Source organism: Schistocerca piceifrons, chromosome X (assembly GCF_021461385.2).
Source record: "Schistocerca piceifrons isolate TAMUIC-IGC-003096 chromosome X, iqSchPice1.1, whole genome shotgun sequence".
Lineage (NCBI taxonomy): Eukaryota > Metazoa > Arthropoda > Insecta > Orthoptera > Acrididae > Schistocerca > Schistocerca piceifrons.
In genome coordinates this window covers 712,820,720-712,841,443 of record NC_060149.1, presented here as the reverse complement: position 1 = coordinate 712,841,443, position 20,724 = coordinate 712,820,720, and the positions used below count along the sequence as shown (strand labels likewise).

Below are 20,724 nucleotides of genomic sequence, written 5' to 3'. Positions count from 1 at the left end.
CAGGAGCGAACTGCATAATTATATCAACGAAACATTAATATCCGATAGTGTTGGGTGTCTTGTTTCAATGGGTGGGGAGTACTGCACTTTGAGGGTTTCTATTGACTGCAGTCTCATTTTTGGTTAAGTAGAGCACATACGCATGTTATCACGGAGAGGGGGGGGGGGGGCGGGAGGATGAAGTACTGTCAAGTGCAGAGTCAGTTGAACTGGGCCGGGTCAACAGTGTAACTGCTAAGACCGTATGCCTATGAAGTCTCTGTCTATAAAACAAGTAAATCTGTGCTCAGTCCGAAGTTATTACTGCAGTGCTTAACTAGACGTGGTAGTGTGCCCTTGACTTGCTCTTATATCGGAATCGACTTACACAGAGGGAACCTAAAATTGTGCGCTCCAAAATACGGTGCAAGTTGACTTGAGAGCTACCTCTAGAAATTTAGCGTGGTTGTTCTAATAATTTATAGTCTTCGATACTAGAGTGAGCTGTGTTTACTGTATATCCAAGACTACTCCTTACTTGGTTCCTTCTGACCTTAGGTAACGCCCCTTAGCCACCTGGCAGTTTCTTTTAATTTTAGGATACGGAACTGTATCCGGATGCAGGAAGTCAGCAGATGTAATGTAATTCGGGAATGTCCTAGTGATGACTGCCAGATTTTTCCTGATGATGTTCCAGACATATTTGACACTGTCGCAAGCAAACCGATGCTCTTCACTGACTTTTAAGATACACGTTGTGCACAAGGGCTAGTGTGCTAAGAGTATGGCGCAAATTTTACAGTTGGTGTGTATTTGCCGGTTGACCGCTCGGTACCACATCGCTTTCACCGTTGGTAACGAATTGCTGCAGAGTATATTCTTCGAGATTACTGGCAACATGTAATTGCGGTATTTTTTATGATGTTCCTGTTCTTGCTTTCAATCAGCTTCTTGTAAGCTGTCTTCACCGTCATGAACTTCTTTGCTGGTATGGTGAGCTGATGTAACTATACTGAAGCGCCAAAGAAACTGGTACACCTGCCTAGTATCGTGTAGGGACCCCGTGAGTACGCAGAAGTGCCACAACACGACGTGGCATGGACTTGACTAATGTCTGAAGTAGTGTTGGAGGGAACTGACACCATCAATCCTGCAGGGATGCCCATAAATCCGTACGAGTACGAAGGGATGGAGATCTCTTCTGAACAGCACATCGCAAGGCATCACAGATATGCTCAATAATGTTCATGTCTGGGCAGTCTGGTGGCAATTGGAGGTGTTTAAACTCAGAATAGTATTCTTGGAGCCATTCTGTAGCAATTTTGGACTTGTGGGGTATTGCATTGTCCTGCTGGAATTGCCTAAGTCTGTCGGAATGCGCAATGGACATGAATGGATGCAGGTGATCAAACAGGATGCTTACATGAATGTCACTTGTCAGAGCCTTATATAGACGTATCACGGGTCACTCATCATTCCAACTGCACACGCCCCCACACCATTACAAAGCCCCCACCAGCCTGAACAGTTCCCTGCTGACAGGCAGGGTCCATGGATTCATGAGGTTGTCTCCATACCCGTACACGTCCATTCGCTCGATACAATTTGAAACGAGACTAGCGAAAGAAATTTCAGTGTGACACGGATCCTTATATCGAACGGATTGAGGAAACCTGATTCTAAACGATTCAATTCATTGTAATTACGCCAACAGCGACTAATTTGGAGACAATTTTGTTCCTCTTAAATTGCTAATTTCTTAGGTGGTAAAGTTCAAATGCGTACATTTGAATCAGGTGGTGTTACAAAGAACAGCAATGTGATTTTTCATTACGAGTCTGATCATCATTACAAAAGGTGGTAGTTACATCGTTTTCCAGTGACGCTCCAATCTGTGTCCAAATTTTCGTTGTTGCATAAAGCAAGCTATATTCTCTTATGGATCACAATGATGTCGCGATTAGACACTGCCATCTAGGAATGTATGTGTGCAGGGTAGCCAAATAGATCTGACAGTGAGTGCAGCTCAACCAAATGGTGGGCGTACGTCAGGAGTGACACCAGCCTGCGGACACGAGTTGATACTAAAACGGTCACAACAGCAGCGCGGCGAGCGCGCAAGATCGGGCTGGCCTCCGCCTTGTCCTCCCCGTGGCTAGTCGCTCGACTACAGGCTTCGCGCTCCGAGTATTAGTGCTTGGGCATGCGATGACTGAGCGCTGTGGGCTCTACTTGGTATGAGCAAGCAAAACGCCCAGTTTGCAGACCTGTAATACGGACGTGGGCCGACGGCCGTACCGTAGTGTAACACCGACTCTCGGCAGATCACCGAAGGCAAGTGTTGTCGGGCTTGGCTAACACTTGGATGGGCGACCGTCCGGGTCTCCCGAGCGTTGTTGGCAAGTGGGGTGCACTCGGTCCTTGTGAGGCCAATTCAGGAGCTGCTAGACTGAGAAGTAGCGGTTCCGGTCACGACAACTGACAACGGCCGGGAGAGCGGTGTGCTGATCACATGCCCCTACAAATCCGCATCAAGTGACGCCAATCGTCTGAGGATGACAAGGCGATCGGTCGGTACCGTTGGGCCTTCGGAGGCCTGTTCGGAAGGAGTTTAGTTTTGGTAACAAGCAGGTAGATTCAGTTACTAACCCTCTGAGTACCAGTGGTTTCTTTTATATGAAATTGAGAAAATGGCTCTGAGCACTATGCGACTCAAATTCTGAGGTCATCAGTCGCCTAGAACTTAGAACTAATTAAACCTAACTAACCTAAGGACATCACACACATCCATGCCCGGGGCAGGATTCGAACCTGCGATCGTAGCGGCCGCTCGGCTCCAGACTGTAGCGCCTAGAACTGCACGGCCACACCGGCCGGCCTATGAAATTGAGAATGGGGAAAGAAAGGGAAGAGATGGGTGGGATTCGTGATTCGCAGCATCAGAGGCCATTGTGGTAACGCAATGGCGAAAGCTGGAAACTGACGCCAGACCGAGACTCGAACCCGATTTACTGCTTCTCATCAGCGGTTGCCATAACCACTTCGCCATCCGTACACACTCCCTCACCGACTCGAATTTCCAACTTTACGCACAGCGCAATGCGGAGTCCCTCGTCCTTTAACCACCTACCATCTAATATATACAATCACCATTATAGTAGTTTCTGCCTCAAAACAGCATTTTATTAATTTTATTTAGAAGTTTCAGTACCTTTTGCTAGAAATTGCCGATATTGCTGCAAGACAAACATCTGGAGGTTCACTGAGGTACTGCTACGAATGTAGTGCACTGTAGCAGTCATATATCGTGTTCAAAGTAACAACAGTCGACGCGGAGATGTGCTAAGTGATTGTAGGAGATTGTAACATATGGTTTTCCTTTTAGTGATCAAGTGGTTCAAATGGCCCTGAGCACTATGGAACTTAACGTCTAAGGTCATCAGTTCCCTAGAACTTAGAACTACTTAAACGTAACTAACCTAAGGACATCACACACATCCATGCCAGAAGCAGGATTCGAACCTGGGACCGTAGCGGTCGCGTGGCTCCAGACTGAGGCGCTTAGAACCGCTCAGCCACATCGGCCGGCTTTTAGTGATTATATTGAGGAGATCACTGACAGTGAAAGTAAGTACAGTCATGCTCATAAATTACGGATAATTGTAGAATGTGGTGCCACACAACGTGGCAATACACAAAACTGGCGCTAATAGCATAGGCACAAAGGGAACACACACGACACAGATCTGTAAGTCCACGGTATTGGAAATAAGTTGAGAAAACCGTTCCGAAACACATGTGCTACAAAACGCCACTGTTTCCTGCGCATGTATCGCGACATCAATATGCAATATGATCACCATGCACGCGTACACAGGACGCTCAACGCGTTGGCGTACTCTGGATCAGGTGGTCGAGCAGCTGCTAGGGTATAGCCTCTCATTCTTGCACCAGTGTCTGTCGGAGCTCCTGAAGTGTCGTAGGGGTTTGAAGACGTGCAGCGATACGTCGACCGAGAGCATCCCAGGCGTGCTCGATGGGGTTTAGGTCTGGATAACAGGCAGGCCACTCCATTCGACTGATATCTTCTGTTTCAAGGTACTCCTCCACGACGGCAGCTCGGTGGGGGCCGTGCGTTATCATCTATCAGGAAGAAGGTAGGACCCACTGCACCCCTGAAAAGGCGGACGTACTGGTGCAAAATGACGTCCCGATATACCTGACCTGTTACAGTTCCTCTGTCAAAGACATGCAGGGGTGTACATGCACCAATCATAATCCCACCCCACACCATCAAACCACGACCTCCATACAGGTCCCTTCCAAGGACATTAAGGAGCTGGTATCTGGTTCCTGTTCACGCCAGATGAAAACCACCCGAGAATCACTGTTCAGACTATACCCGGACTCTTCCGTGAACATAACCTGGGACCACTGTTCCAATGACCATGTGCTGTGTTCTTGACACCAGCCTTTACGGGCTCTCCTGTGACCAAGGATCGGTGGAATTCACCATGCAGGTCTCCGGGCGAATAAACCATGTCTCTTCAGTCGTCTGTAGACTATGTATGTGGAGACAACTGTTCCAGTGGCTGCACAAGGCTACCTGCAGTTCTCCATGGCCGTCTGCGGAAAATGATGGTGAGATATCGGTCTTCTTGTGGTGTTGTACACTGTGGACTTCCCGTACTGTAGCGCCGGGACACGTTTCCTGTCTGCTGGAATCGTTGCCATAATCTTGAGATTGCACTTCGTGGCACACGGAGGGCTCTTGCTACGACCTGCTGTGGTTGTCCACCCTCCAAATGGTTCAAATGGCTCTGAGCACTATGGCACTTGACATCTGAGGTCCTCAGTCCCCTATAACAAAGAACTACTTAAAAGTAACTAACCTAAGGACATCACATACATCCAAGCCCGAGGCAGGATTCGAACCTGCGACCGTAGCAGTCGCGTGGTTGCGGACTGAAGCGCTTAAAGCCGCTTGGCCACCAAGGCCGGCTCCAGCCTCCAGTCGCCCTAGTATCCTACCCGTCATAACGTCATCAATATGTGTTCTTTGAGCCATTTTCAACACACAATCACCATTAGCACGTCTGAAATCGTCTGCACACTTACTCGCTGCACCGTACTCCGACATGCACCAACACACCCGTGCGTATGTGGACTGCTGCCAGCGCCACCGTGCGACGACCGCAGGTCAAATGCACCGCATGGACATACCCCGAGGTGATTTAAACCCGCAAACCGCCCACCATGTATCAGCATTATCCTTAATTTATGAGCATGAGTGTATATATGAAGTTATGGTAACGTAAACCTGAGTTTGTATTTATGGGTTCTTTCGAAATGAAACAATGCAGCAGTAAGCGCATTTGATACATCTACATCTACATCTAGATCTACATGACTACTCTGCAATTCACATTTAAGTGCTTGGCAGAGCGTTCATCGAACCACAATCATACTATCTCTCTACCATTCCACTCCCGAACAGCGCGCGGGAAAAACAAACACCTAAACCTTTCTGTTCGAGCTCTGATTTCTCTTATTTTATTTTGATGATCATTCCTAGGTTGGGCTCAACAAAATATTTTTGCATTCGGAAGAGAAAGTTGGTGACTGAAATTTCGTAAATAGATCTCGCCGCGACGAAAAACGTCTTTGCTTTAATGACTTCCATCCCAATTCGCGTATCATATCTGCCACACTCTCTCCCCTATTACGTGATAATACAAAACGAGCTGCCCTTTTTTGCACCCTTTCGATGTCCTCCGTCAATCCCACCTGGTAAGGATCCCACACCGCGCAGCAATATTCTAACAGAGGGCGAACGAGTGTAGTGTAAGCTGTCTCTTTAGTGGACTTGTTGCATCTTCTAAGTGTCCTGCCAATGAAACGCAACCTTTGGCTCGCCTTCCCCACAATATTATCTATGTGGTCTTTCCAACGGAAGTTGTTCGTAATTTTAACACCCAGGTACTTAGTTGAATTGACAGCCTTGAGAATTGTACTATTTATCGAGTAATCGAATTCCAACGGATTTCTTTTGGAACTCATGTGGATCACCTCACACTTTTCGTTATTTAGCGTCAACTGCCACCTGCCACACCATACAGCAATCTTTCCTAAATCGCTTTGCAACTGATACTGGTCTTCGGATGACCTTACTAGACGGTAAATTACAGCGTCATCTGCGAACAACCTGTTTATTAAATTTGAGGCTCATATTGCTTGTTATTTAGGACTATAATTTTTAATAGGCGTTATGAATTTATGGGAGTTTTGAGATATGGGATTGCCGTCCGGAGTGACCGTGCGGTTCTGGGCGCTACAGTCTGGAACCGCGTGACCGCTACGGTCGCAGGTTCGAATCCTGCCTCGGGCATGGATGTGTGTGATGTCCTTAGGTTAGTTAGGTTTAAGTAGTTCTAAGTTCTAGGGGACTAATGACCACAGCAGTTAAGTCCCATAGTGCTCAGAGCCATTTGAACCATTTTTTGAGACATGGGATTGCCTAGGAAAATGCGAAACTGCATTCAAATGTATACTGTGAAGTGATGGATGATTGAAAATTATATATTATAGTGGTTTCAAAATGAAACCACTGCCTTAAAACAATTTATTGTTTACATTTTGCCAGTTTTTTTTTCTTAGATTCGTGGCTTACTATGATAATAAAGGTTGATTTCGTGAAAAATCTTACCATCATTCTACGAAGTGAAAGCACCTCCGAAATTAATTGAGTATTTAGTTTTTTCCAATTTCCTCCTGTATTTTTTGCTTAGTATGATAATAAAGTTAATTTCGTGAAAATTTTTTAAATAGTATTTTGTTCACATTGTTGGGTCTGAAAGGGTTAGGGACCTGCATCGGCCGTTGCTCTTCACTTCATATCGTCTGACAACATTGGGGCATCTCATGACTAATCGAGAAGACCTGCTGCGTTACTGGACTTGGATTATACCTGGTTACTGCTTTGAAGACTTTGTTGATTGCGTATATCAACTTAGCTGTGGATTATTACGCTTTCTGGTTGAACTATTTTGTTCTGTTTTGTCTCTAGTGTACGTTAGCTCATATCGGATACTTGGCGATATCTTTTACGTATTGTCTTGTTTTTCATTTGTCAGTATATCAGACCATCCGTGAAGTCAGTGTCGTATACTTCAGAAATAAAATTGACATTCCCAGTGACATACTGTTAGTGTCTCGCACAATCTATTTGTACCAGGGCGTTTCTTATATTGGGATACATTCCTTTCTTAATGGTAAGCTTACGGCACCCTACTACAAGTAATTACTATCAGTATGTAATAGTACTGCATTATGACGCTCCAAAGCGTCTGTGAACACTTAACATTGATGAGGACTGTGGATCATATGAGTACTTCCATCAGACCATAAATGTTTTTTTGCAATATGAGAATTCACCACCAGTTTTAAAGATATGGTGCAATTCTTTAGTTATATTGAGAAATGTGAGCACTTTCAGAGTCATGAGCTATTTTAAAAGCGGTCCATAGTTCTGGCTTACGTCTGGAAGTTCCATATATCGGATGAGAGCGATCAGCGCCCCTTGTGCCATTAGGTACATATGGGATGATGGGCTTGGAGACAAGTCCGCGACTCTTGAACTCGAGGGCTTTTCATTTTAAACTGTGGATTCGTAAGAGTTCGTGGAAACCTTCACTAGATAACCAGAAACAGGGAGTTCTTTGTTTCATGAGATTTCGGACTTGCGGCCGGATGACGGATGAGCTGCCAAGATTTTTACACCACCTAAGTTCCACCCACGGGGATATCCACCTTACGAGGGAATAAAAATGGCTGTCTTCCGTTTACAGGTGTCTTAGCCAGTCTGGAAGTGGGTGGATGACTAGGAAATTTTGTTTATTATGAGCGCATACAAACGGACCTATATTTATTGGCTTCGGACGCCCTACATATGCCTGTGCACAGGGCACATGTTGTGTCTCATGGAGACAGCCACGCAGAATGACCTAGCACATCTACCGTATGTGTTCAAAGACAATGGACATTCTTCACATAAGATTAAGAAAGCATTAACTGGGAGTAAACGCGGCCATTTACAAGTTAAAGAACAGAAATAGGTGTTTAAGTCTAGAGCACTCCTCCCATATGTAGGTAACATTTTATCTGATTTAGACAGAATACTAAGGAAACGTCACGTTAAAGTAATCTCCTCGGCTCGGCAAAGGATGATCCGGATTTGCGGTAGATTGGAGTCTACAGAATACCACGTCAATGTGGCAAAGCGTACACTAGTCATACCACACGCAGAGTTCGTGAAAGGTGCGTGGAACCATGATCGGCACATTCGGCTTTTTCCACCCAGAAAGTCAGCCGTAGCCGAATATTGTATATTGACAGGACGTTATGTATTATTCTTCCACGATAATCTTGGCCACGGTGAGCTCCATTTGGGATTCGGTTATTAAGAGATTGTTAAAAGCTTGGGAGCCAGCGATTTCTCTGATCGCCGGCCGGTGTGGCCGTGCGGTTCTAGGCGCTTCAGTCTGGAACCTCGTGACCGCTACGGTCGCATGCTCGAATCCTACCTGGGGCATGGATGTGTGTGATGTCCTTAGGTTAGTTAGGTTTAAGTAGTTCTAAGTCCAACGGGACTGATGACCTCAGATGTTAAATCCCATAGTGCTCAGAGCCATTTTTGATTTCTCTGATGTATTCAGAAGGACAACATTTTACGCCTAATGTCACATCCGGCGACAATTCATTTTATTGTTTTGATAACAGACTTAAAACTCCGTCCGTCCGCAGTTCGACAGAGAGCATGCCTGAAATGTGGCTGCTGGTCACGCGCCCGCGCACCTCAGGTGGGGCGATATTCAAGAACTGGAGCTAAAATCGACAACGGAAACCTATGCGCATGCTCCGCCACCCCAATTATAGGCATAAAGTCAGTGATGTGCACCAGAAATATCTTTTTTCCAATAATCCTATCGTTTCCCCTCTGCTTTTCACTCCTCGTATGCTGAAGCGCCTTTACCGACACATCCCACCAACCCTCCACTTACACACTCTCCATTTGTTCTCCCAACGAAACTTCAAGCAACTCTCACTCCCAGATCATGAACTCCGCCCCAACATTTACCCATCCTACCAGCTATAGGTCCAACCAACCCAATCCACCTTTTCAGGGCTTCCTCTCCCTCCCATTCCCTCATTTCCTTAACCCCTTATCCCCTCCCCCCCCCCTCCCCCAGTCTGCCTTTCTTTCCTCACGCCTTTTCCCAACAACTATTAGTATCATTCAAGTGGGTGTATCTCCCTTCGAACGCATGTATGGCTATATTCCATATGCCATTTTTGATGCTTATCCTCTCAGGAATGGGTTCTTGTAACTCATTCTCAGTTACCAGAATCACCTTGTATATTAGGGAGTACAACTCTCGGTTTTCCTTCATGGGGACTCTGTTGTTTGTATGGAGAACCATACAGAAATAACAGTCATTTTAGTGGAACACAATAAGAAACTGATTATGGCGACAGGAAGTGCGTTCTGCCACACCGTATCACTAACATTGCCAAACACAGAATAACATGCTGACACCATGAAGACAGGGAATGTGTCCAGGAGGAAGAGAAGAAAAGAGAAACAGCCAAAAAAGAAGAACAACAACAAAGTGATTACTGCTACTTGTTTACGGGACAGCTAAGACAGCAAAAACCAGTCAGTGAAAGAGGTTAATGACGCCTTCCATTCTGTTCAAAGTTGTACAGCTCTCCTACCTCAGGTGCCAATTGCCACAGTCAGTTTCGGACCACATTTTCTGGCGGTAATGTGACAGGCGATTCGTTTTTGTGAACTGCATTGTTCCTGTGTGCGGCGTGTTTATTTTAATTGACATAACGTCCTGACCTATTTGGAAAAGTGCTCCGGACCATTACCACCCTGTTAAGAAAATCCAATACTGCACGTTAACGGATAGCGCGTGAATGCATCCAGAACGGCAACAGCAAGCTCTTGCTGCCGCGGCGATACTGCGTGCGCAGATAAACGTGCACCGAGAACATCTTTCCCTCCCATGATAGACTGTCAGTCATTTTTTTGTTTTGATCGAGGTTCTTGTACGACCGCTGAGTGCTCTCCAATTCAGTTAGCTAGTTAGTTACATGTTACATACACCATTTGAACGATAATGTGGAACTAGTCAGTTTACAGGCTATGTACCCGTGATTAGTATTAACATTAACAGACACCTTATCATTTTATTCCTACTCATGCAACTACACTTACAAACTAGATTTTTTTTTTAATTGGCTACCAGTTTTTGAGTAGAAATTCGTCAATGGAATAGAAGTTGTCCAAGAGAGATGATTTTAAATTAGATTTGAAACTTGCTTCGCTACCTGTCAGACATTTTATGTTATTGGCCAAATGATCAAACATTTTTATTGCCGCATACTGAACTCCTCTCTGAACCGCTGACAAAAATGGTTCAAATGGCTCTGAGTACTATGGGACTTAACTTCTGAGGTCATCAGTCCCCTAGAACTTTGAACTACATAAAACTAACTAACCTAAGGACATCACACACATCCATGCCCGAGGCAGGATTCGAACCGGCGACCGTAGCGGTAGCACGGTTCCAGACTGTAGCGCCTAGAACAGCTCGGCCACTCCGGCTGGCTGAACTGCTGACAGCTTTAACAACGTGTAGTGAAGGTAATTTTCCCTGTAGTGCTGCAGGTATGTGCATCAATGTTCTTCTCAAATTGTGATTCATTATTTATGACGAGTTTTATCAGGGAAAGTGTGTACTGTGACGGCGCAGTTAAAATGTTTAGCTCCTTGAAGAGGTACTTACGTACACAATGTCCGTGGATGAACACTAAATATTATTCTTACTGCTCGCTTCTGTTCAATCAAGTTATTCCGTACTACAGAAAATTATTCCGTTCGAAATCGTCAGATAAAAAAAGCCTATGACGTTCTTTTCCACTCATCTACGCAATGAGGTTGGTGGAACACGTAGCACATTATACATATGCTGCCCATTTTGTATCCTGATCCCCCATATCATAGCCAAAGTACAACAAGTTTGCCTTTAAAACATGGTAGTTGGCGTCTTTCGATAGCATGAGCACTTCACATGTTATGTACGAGTACAACTTCGTTCCCCACGATAGACACCCGTCAACTACAAAGTTATTTCGACCGAAGTATAAATCTCTCCCCAGCCGCATGTGCCTCTCTTGTAAAGAAAGGCAATCAGTATTGCCTCTTAACGAGTCACAGATCTCGCTAGGACATATGGTACATGCTGTAAGGAACCAGGTTCAGTAAGTGAGACAAAAGTAAATAAATGAATAGTCAACACTGACTGCACTTGACTCGGAAAGCGGCAACATCATGTTGCTGACACCATATACGCTCGCTTTAACAAGGGAAACTCCACATCGCACCCCCCTTCAGATTTAGTGGTAAGAGGGTCCAGTGGACAGCCGTCAAAAATTGAACAGAGATCAAGCTTGAAAACAGGAAGAAGGCATACTTAACTGTGAAAAAAAAGGAAAAATAGGAACAGTTCACGGTCCTAGGACAGGAAGTGCAAGGAACCTAAGAGAGCAATAGCGTCCTGGTTAGGCGGTGACGGTGTTGGACTCTCAAGTGGGCGAGCCATGTTCAGACCTCCCTCGTGTCGAAAACTTTTTTTCTTTTTTCGCTGTTCGCTATATTCAAATTTGTGTCTTTGTCGTGGTGTAACGTCCATTTGCAGCATCGAGGTGTAAGGAAGGGATCTAAAATGACAGTTTATTCTGCACAACTGCGGCCGAAATGAAGTGGCTTTCGAATGGGAACCGCAAACGTTTGATGACAAGGCGACAAGCCAATCGAATCCTTCACCAGAAAACACGTTTGGTGTGTTATACACGGCTTTAGTGACAGTACGTGTGTCATTTGACAGGAATCTCTTACGAACTCACCTAATTTGTACGCCTGGTAAGTAAGTGAGATATGCCTCCTGGCCTGATTTAGGTTTTCGTATGAATGTGATACCTCCCAAGGGAATGATGGAAACATAATAGTTTGTCACATAAGCTGCAACAAATTAAAGCAACAGTTTCATAATCGCACAGTTTCTCTGTGCTCTGTCAAAACATGTTTTAACGGTTTTGAAGTTGTGTTCCGTTTTGGACGTCTTGACTCTTGAATTCCTTTGCTGTAACATAGTTCACATCCGTTTACGTGTTGTTTTCATTTATGTGAGACACCTATGTGGTTTCGCGCCTGCTCTCACTATTCATGACAATTACTTGTGACGGTAACGTATTCTTACCACATCACTCAAATTCTATAACCAATGTGTAGTATAAAAACTGCTAAGACAACAGAAAGCGAACAAACATTTCAATAACCGAACGGACAGTTAATAATATAGTGAAAAAATAAAAATAAATGACACGAGGGAGTTTCAAACCGGGCTCGTCCGCTTTTTAGTCCAACAATGTGACCATTTAAGCACGACGCCACGACTGTTCAATTACACTTATTAACCTTGGACCGTTCACTGTTTTTATTTTGCTTTGTTTTCACAGTTCAGTACACCTCCTTCCTGTTTACAAGTTTGATCTGTGTTCAGTTTTTGACAGGCTGCCCACTAGATCATCTCACCACTAAATCTGAGGGGGTGTGATGGGGAGTCTCCCTTGCAAGATACAACGAAGGATGCCATATTAAGGTTTCTCGTTGCCTGTTTAGTGTTTTGGGCGAATCTCACTAATGCCAAGCAGCGGCTTGCAATTTAATCAGCAGTTTCAGGAGCTCATCTTTCCCATTAAACGATGGCCTCCACCCCTAATTTTGTTCCGCATTTCTCCCTGTACACCAAATTTCTCCTCTGCAGAGTCGTTTGGAAAGAGAATATCCATCATTAATTAGCATACAACGTAATTGACCTCTTTCTCGAAGCAACTTCACTTCACTTCTTAATGCAATAATGTAATTTTTTAAGAGTCATTCTTAACTGATGACATGAGATTAGGTGTGGGTTAGCAACACGTTTATTTTCATAACGAGAATGAACTACTTATCTGTCTCGTCCTAAGCTGCTTGTTTAACTATCCCCTGTTTCAGCATTTCATCGTAACTGCAAATGCCTTAGCATGATAATGAATTACCACTATGTTTTGGCTGAAAATGAAAAAATTGAACACAGCACCAAAATAAACGTAGGCGTTACTCTGAACTCTCCGCCCACCTGACATCTGAGCCCGCTCCGCCCACGCCACTTTGTTTTCACAGTTCAGTACACCACCTTCCTGTTTTCAAGTTTGATCTGTGTTCAGTTTTTGACGGGCTATCTACTAGGCCATCTTACCACTGATCTGCCCCCGCCAGGCAATGTTGCCGTAGTACTTACCAGTCAGTCAGTTGTCGCAATTCGCTACTTTCGTGTGGTTGGTTTCATTTGTTTCCGTGAACTTGCTCTGCTTTAGGTATAGTTATGAGTGATACTGTATAGCAACGTTCCATGCATAGCGTAGTTGCCCGCCCACTTCTCTTCCTATGCCGAAATCGACTGGACATTAGAAAACAAACTAAATATGTAGTATCTACTGTCTTAAAGTTTTTAAAAAAATTTCTCATGACGAAAAAGCTAGACGGAACAGTTACTTTTCCCAAGCACAAAAATTGATGGCAGAAGCATGTGGAGTCTCAGAACAAACGGAGCAACGTGTTGTGGACATAGTGGGATTTATTCAAATGGACGATTTTAATAAAGAAGTGGTCCGCTGGGCGGTGTTTGAACGGTAAAATAGAGGATAGTATTCTACGGCCAGGAAAGCCCGTGCCCAACTACAACACAAAACTGAGTACGAGGGCTCAGAAAACGTCCGTTCTTTACCTTGTAAAAACATTGGTTGTAAATTCAGAAAATGCAAAGATGGGTGCAAATTTTTTATAGGCTGAAGGGATATTACCCCCTCGATAGCTACATTTTTGAGGACTACTTATTTATTGAATCTGGACGAAACTTTGGATTCCCAAACCAATACCAATAATATGAAGATGGTATCTGTTCTTTCGGACATGTCCGAACAAATACCATCTTCATATAATTAAGGCTAACCGACTTTCTTCTTCTGTGCTGGATGCACACGAATTGCCCGAACTCTTACGGGACTCGGTAAGATTGTTTGCCGCGAGTAATGAGTGTAATGGGCAGGGGCACTACGAATGTAGTGTGTGAGCGTTAAGTTGGGAATGTGGGTCTCACGGGGAGCGTGCAAGGGATAAATCCCTGCAGTCGCACTATCCTCTGTGCCCTCGGTGGCTCAGATGGATAGAGCATCTGCCATGTAAGCAGGAGATCCAGGGTTCGAGTCCCGGTCGGGGCACACATTTTCAACTGTGCCCGTTGATATATATCAACGTCTGTCGACAGCTTATGGTCTTGATTTAATTATCATTACATAAAAATAAATTCAATGCATGACAAAAAATTGGAGCGATGTCAGTTAAAATTCGTACACGAACACAGCATCAGTGGGTACGCAGTTGCAATTTTCTGCGACACGTAGGACGGCTACCGGAGTGCTTCAGTGTTTGTGTTTACTCATGTTACCAGGCCTGGTAGGATATATAAGGGGTGGGAACAGCGTCAGATGTTGAGTAATCACTGCGAAGTACACGGAGATACCGCCTACTCCTGTGAGACAGAGTTATCAGAACCTGACAGAGTTCGAAAGTGAGCTTATTCTGGATCTCCATTTGGCTATGTGGTGGAATCGTGGAATATCTAGATTTGTGGGACATTCAGAAGTGACAGTGGCCCGATGTAGGACTGCATGGGAACATGAGAGCAGGCAGACTCGCCGTCAAGGTTCCAGTTGACCACAAGTCAGGATCGCCGTATTGTGCACTAAGGTCATCGTAGCCACATCAGTGCCTACACTCTGAGAACAAGTAATGGACTCGGTACAACGTTGTGTGTTATCCGCTACCATTAGTCAGAGACTAACAGCAGCCTGACTAGGGAATAACCGTCGATGCGTAGGCTCCCGTTAATACCACGGAACAAACGGCTGCGTCTGGAGCGGTGCCGTGACAGGGAAGCTTGGACTGCTGGTTAACGGCGTCCCATTGTATTCATCGATGAATCTTGGTTCTGCACTATCCAGGACGCCCATTGTCGGCGAGTATGGCGGTGACCTGGGTAAATAGTGTCAGACTTGGTCACAACTGGTAGCGACTGAGGGAACTCTGACGGCAATAGGAGTAACCCATTGAATTACAGACCCGTATCACTGACCTCAATCTGCAGTAGGATTTTGGAGCATATACTGTACTCGAACATCATGAATCACCTTGAAGAAAATGACTTATTGATACATAACCAACACGGATTCAGAAAATGAGTGCTGTCGACAAAGGATCTCAGATTCCGTATTCCTAGATTTCCAGAAGGCTTTTGATACCGTTCCTCACAAGCGACTATTAATCAAATTGCGTGCATATGGAGTATTATCTCAGTTGTGTGACTGGACTCGTGATTTCCTCTCAGACAGGTCACAGTTCGTAGTGATAGACGGTATATCATCGAGTAGAACAGAAGTGATATCTGGCGTTCCGCAAGGTAGTGTCATAGTCCCTCTGCTGTTCCTGATTTATATAAATGATCCAGGAGGTAATATGAGCAGCCACCTTAGGTTGTTTACAGATGACGCTGTAATTTACCATCTAGTAAAACCATCAGACGATCAATTACAATTACAAAATGATCTAGAGAGAATTTCTGTATGGTGCGAAAAGTGGCAATTAGCACTAAACAACGAAAAGTGCGAGGTCATCCACATGGGTACTAAAAGAAATCCGATAAATTTTGGGTATGGGATAAATCGCATAAATATAAGGTCTGTCAATTCGACTAAATACCTAGGAATTACAATTACGAGCAACTTAAATTGGAAAGACCACATAGATAATATTGTGGGGAAGGCGAAACAAAGACTGCGCTTTGTTGGCAGAACACTTAGAAGATACGACAAACCCACTAAAGAGACAGCCTAAACACTTTTCCGTCCTCTGCTGGAATATTGCTGTGTGGTGTTAGATCCTTGCCAGGTAGGATTGACGGAGGACATCGAAAAAGTGCAAAGATGGGCAGCTCGTTTCGCAATAGGGGTGAGAGTGTCACTGATATGATATGCGAGTTGGGGTGGCAGTCACTGAAACAAAGGCGGTTTTCTTTGCGGCGAAATCTATGTACGAAATTTCAGTCGCCAACTTTCTCTTCCGAATGCGTAAATACACTCCTGGAAATGGAAAAAAGAACACATTGACACCGGTGTGTCAGACCCACCATACTTGCTCCGGACACTGCGAGAGGGCTGTACAAGCAATGATCACACGCACGGCACAGCGGACACACCAGGAACCGCGGTGTTGGCCGTCGAATGGCGCTAGCTGCGCAGCATTTGTGCACCGCCGCCGTCAGTGTCAGCCAGTTTGCCGTGGCATACGGAGCTCCATCGCAGTCTTTAACACTGGTAGCATGCCGCGACAGCGTGGACGTGAACCGTATGTGCAGTTGACGGACTTTGAGCGAGGGCGTATAGTGGGCATGCGGGAGGCCGGGTGGACGTACCGCCGAATTGCTCAACACGTCGGGCGTGAGGTCTCCACAGTACATCGATGTTGTCGCCAGTGGTCGGCGGAAGGTGCACGTGCCCGTCGACCTGGGACCGGACCGCAGCGACGCACGGATGCACGCCAAGACCGTAGGATCCTACGCAGTGCCGTAGGGGACCGCACCGCCACTTCCCAGCAAATTAGGGACACTGTTGCTCCTGGGGTATCGGCGAGGACCATTCGCAACCGTCTCCATGAAGCTGGGCTACGGTCCCGCACACCGTTAGGCCGTCTTCCGCTCACGCCCCAACATCGTGCAGCCCGCCTCCAGTGGTGTCGCGAAAGGCGTGAATGGAGGGACGAAAGGAGACGTGTCGTCTTCAGCGATGAGAGTCGCTTCTGCCTTGGTGCCAATGATGGTCGTATGCGTGTTTGGCGCCGTGCAGGTGAGCGCCACAATCAGGACTGCATACGACCGAGGCACACAGGGCCAACACCCGGCATCATGGTGTGGGGAGCGATCTCCTACACAGGCCGTACACCACTGGTGATCGTCGAGGGGACACTGAATAGTGCACGGTACATCCAAACCGTCATCGAACCCATCGTTCTACCATTCCTAGACCGGCAAGGGAACTTGCTGTTCCAACAGGACAATGCACGTCCGCATGTATCCCGTGCCACCCAACGTGCTCTAGAAGGTGTAAGTCAACTACCCTGGCCAGCAAGATCTCCGGATCTGTCCCCCATTGAGCATATTTGGGACTGGATGAAGCGTCGTCTCACGCGGTCTGCACGTCCAGCACGAACGCTGGTCCAACTGAGGCGCCAGGTGGAAATGGCATGGCAAGCCGTTCCACAGGACTACATCCAGCATCTCTACGATCGTCTCCATGGGAGAATAGCAGCCTGCATTGCTGCGAAAGGTGGATATACACTGTACTAGTGCCGACATTGTGCATGCTCTGTTGCCTGTGTCTATGTGCCTGTGGTACTGTCAGTGTGATCATGTGATGTATCTGACCTCAGGAATGTGTCAATAAAGTTTCCCCTTCCTGGGACAATGAATTCACGGTGTTCTTATTTCAATTTCCAGGAGTGTATTTTGTTGACACCCACCTACGTAGGGAGAAATGATCATGATAATAAGATAAGAGAAATCAGAGCTCGAACGGAAAGATTTAGGTGTTTCTTTTTCCCACGCGTCATTCGACAGTGGAATGGTAGAGAAGTAGTATGAACATGGTTCGATGAACCCTCTGCCAGGGACTTAAGTATCAATTGTAGAGTAACCATGTAGATGTAGATGACACAGTGATACGTCACAGTCATCCTGCGTCCTCATGAGTTACCTCTCGTGCGACAGTATAGTGGTACTAGTTTTCAACAGTACAGTATTCGTCCACACATGGCACGAGTGGCTCTATGAATTGTCGTAGTGACGTTGAGGCACTCCTGCGACCAGCACAAATTCTAGCTCTGTCCCCGATAGAACATGTGTAGGATCAGCTTGGATATCAACTCCATCCCAGTACCAGCACCTAGGATATCAAGGACCAGTTACAACACGTGCTGGCCAGTTTGCTTCAGGAGAGGATACACGGCTTTATGACACCCTTCTCAACCGAATCAATGACTGCATCCAGGAAAGAGAGGATACAACGTCATAGTCATCAGTGAGCTCGTACTGCGAAGTTCTTTGTAAATTGACTCGATTTTTTAATTAACGAAATAGCATCACACACCCTCTCAACTCATGAAGTTTCATGTTTCGTTTCCTCCTCCCCTTATAGGTGCTTCACTTTTTTGTCAGGAACTGTAGTAGGAGTACATGGACTGGTGGAGAGGAATTAAAAGAGAAAACGCGTGATATAATTTCGCCCAGGACATTTAGGTACTTGGTTTCAGAATTATGACAGAGTTTTATATATGTTCAATACACCGGAATGTTATTAGATAGATTATGTAGCGGTAAGACAGAGATTTCGGAATCGGATTCGTAACTGCAAAATATTTCCAGACGTGTATGTGGATTCTCATCATAATTTATTTGTTATTAATTGTAAACGGAAACTAGGAGAATTGCACAACGTTTCGACCTTAGGAAACAGCATCTAGAAAAATTAAAAGAACTAACTGGTTATGGAGAGTTTCGAAGAGAAATTTACGCAAGGATTGATTGAAACAGGGGAAAGGAACACAGAAGAAGACGAAAGGGTAGCTTTACGAGACGAAATACTGAAGACAGCAAAGGACCAAATAGTCAAAAAGAGAAGACCCAGTACAAATCCTTAGATATCAAAAGAGATACTGAATTTAGGTGAAGAAAGGAGAAAAAAACATACAGCACATAAAGCAGGAAAAATTAAATGCAGACGTCAAAAAACAAGATTGACTGGAAGAGGATAATTCTAACGCAAGAATGGCAGGATATGAAATGAAAGGCTGTAGAAGTATGCTGGAGTAGCATAGACGCCGCCTGTAGGAGATTTAAAGAAAGATTTAGGGGAAAAAGAAGTACCTTATGAATATTACACTGAAGCGCCAATGAAACTGGTCTAGCCATGAGTATTCAAATACAGAGATATGTAAACAGGCAGAATACGGCGCTGCGGTCGGCAACACCTGTATAAAACAAGTGTCTGGCGCAATTGTCAGATCGGTTACGGCTGCTACAATGGCAGGTTATCAAGATTTAAGTGAGTTTGAACGTGGCGCTATAGTCGGCGCACGAGCGACGGGACACAGCATCTCCGAGGTAGCGATCAAGTGGGGATTTTTCCATAAGACTATTTCACGAGTGTGCAATTAATATCAGGAATCCGGTATAACAATAAATCTCCGACATCGCTGCGGCCAGAAAAATATCCTGCAAGAACGAGACCAATGACGACTGGAGACAATCGTTGGGTGACAGATGTGCAACCCATCCGCAAATTGCTGCAGATTTCAGTGCTGGGGCATCAACAAGCGTCAGCGTACGAACCGTTCAACGAAACATCATCGATATGGGCTTTCAGAGCAGAAGGCCCACTCGTGTACCCTTGGTGACTGCATGAAACAAAGCCTTACGCCCCGTCTAGGTCCGTCAACACCGACATTGGACTGTTGATTGGAAACACGTTGCCTGGTCGGACGAGTCTAATTTGAAATTGTGTCGGACGGATGGACGCGTACGGGTATGGAGACAATCTCATGAATCCATGGAGCTTGAATGTCAGCAGGGGTTGCTCAAGCTGGTGGAGGATCTGCAATGGTGTGGGGCGTGTGCAGTTGGAGTGATATGAGACCCCCGATACGTGTAGATGCGACTCTGACAGGTGACACTTACGTAAGCATCCTGCCTGATCAGCTGCATCCATTCATGTCCATTGTGCATTCTGATGTATTTGGGCAATTCCAGCATGACAGTTCGACACCCCACACATCCAGAATTGCTACAGAGTGCCGGCCGGAGTGGCCGTGCGGTTTTAGGCGCTACAGTCTGGAACCGCGAGACCGCTACGGTTGCAGGTTCGAATGCTGCCTCGGGCATGGATGTGTGTGACGTCCTTAGGTTAGTTAGGTTTAAGTAGTTCTAAGTTCTAGGGGCCTGATGACCTCAGCAGTTGAGTCCCATAGTGCTCAGAGCCATTTGAACCATTTTGCTACAGAGTGACTCCACGAACACTCGTCTGAGTTTAAACACTTCCGCAGACATGAACATTATTGAGCACATCTGGTATGGCTTGCAACGTGCTGTTCAGAAGAGATTCCCATCCCCTCGTACTCTTACGGATTTATGGACAGCTATGGGGGATTCATTGTGTCAGTTCCCTCCAGCAGTACTTCACACATTAGTCGAGTCCATGCCACGCTTTGTTGCGGCACTTCTGCACGCTCGCGGAGGCCTTATACTGTATTAGGCAGGTGTACCAGTTTCTTTGGCTCTTCAGTGTACATCCTTGCTAAAAACAAGTCTGAGAGGTGGAAGGGACATACGCTATCTGATAAAAAGTGTTCGGACACCTACTGGTGGGCATTAATATGGGGTGTGTCCACGCTGACTTCATGACGACTTGAAAATTGCTGAGGTGGTCGAATGTCTGTATAGGAACGTTAACCCACTCTTCCTCTAGAGCTGA

General features: G+C 45.6%; 1 non-coding gene across 1 annotated transcript; it reads left to right on the top strand.

The window, feature by feature from the left end:
- The first annotated feature begins 14,292 nt into the window (after window positions 1–14,292).
- On the top strand, window positions 14,293–14,367 carry Trnat-ugu. The gene has a single exon. It is a non-coding gene; the product is annotated as a tRNA-Thr (tRNA).
- The last annotated feature ends 6,357 nt before the right edge of the window (window positions 14,368–20,724 follow it).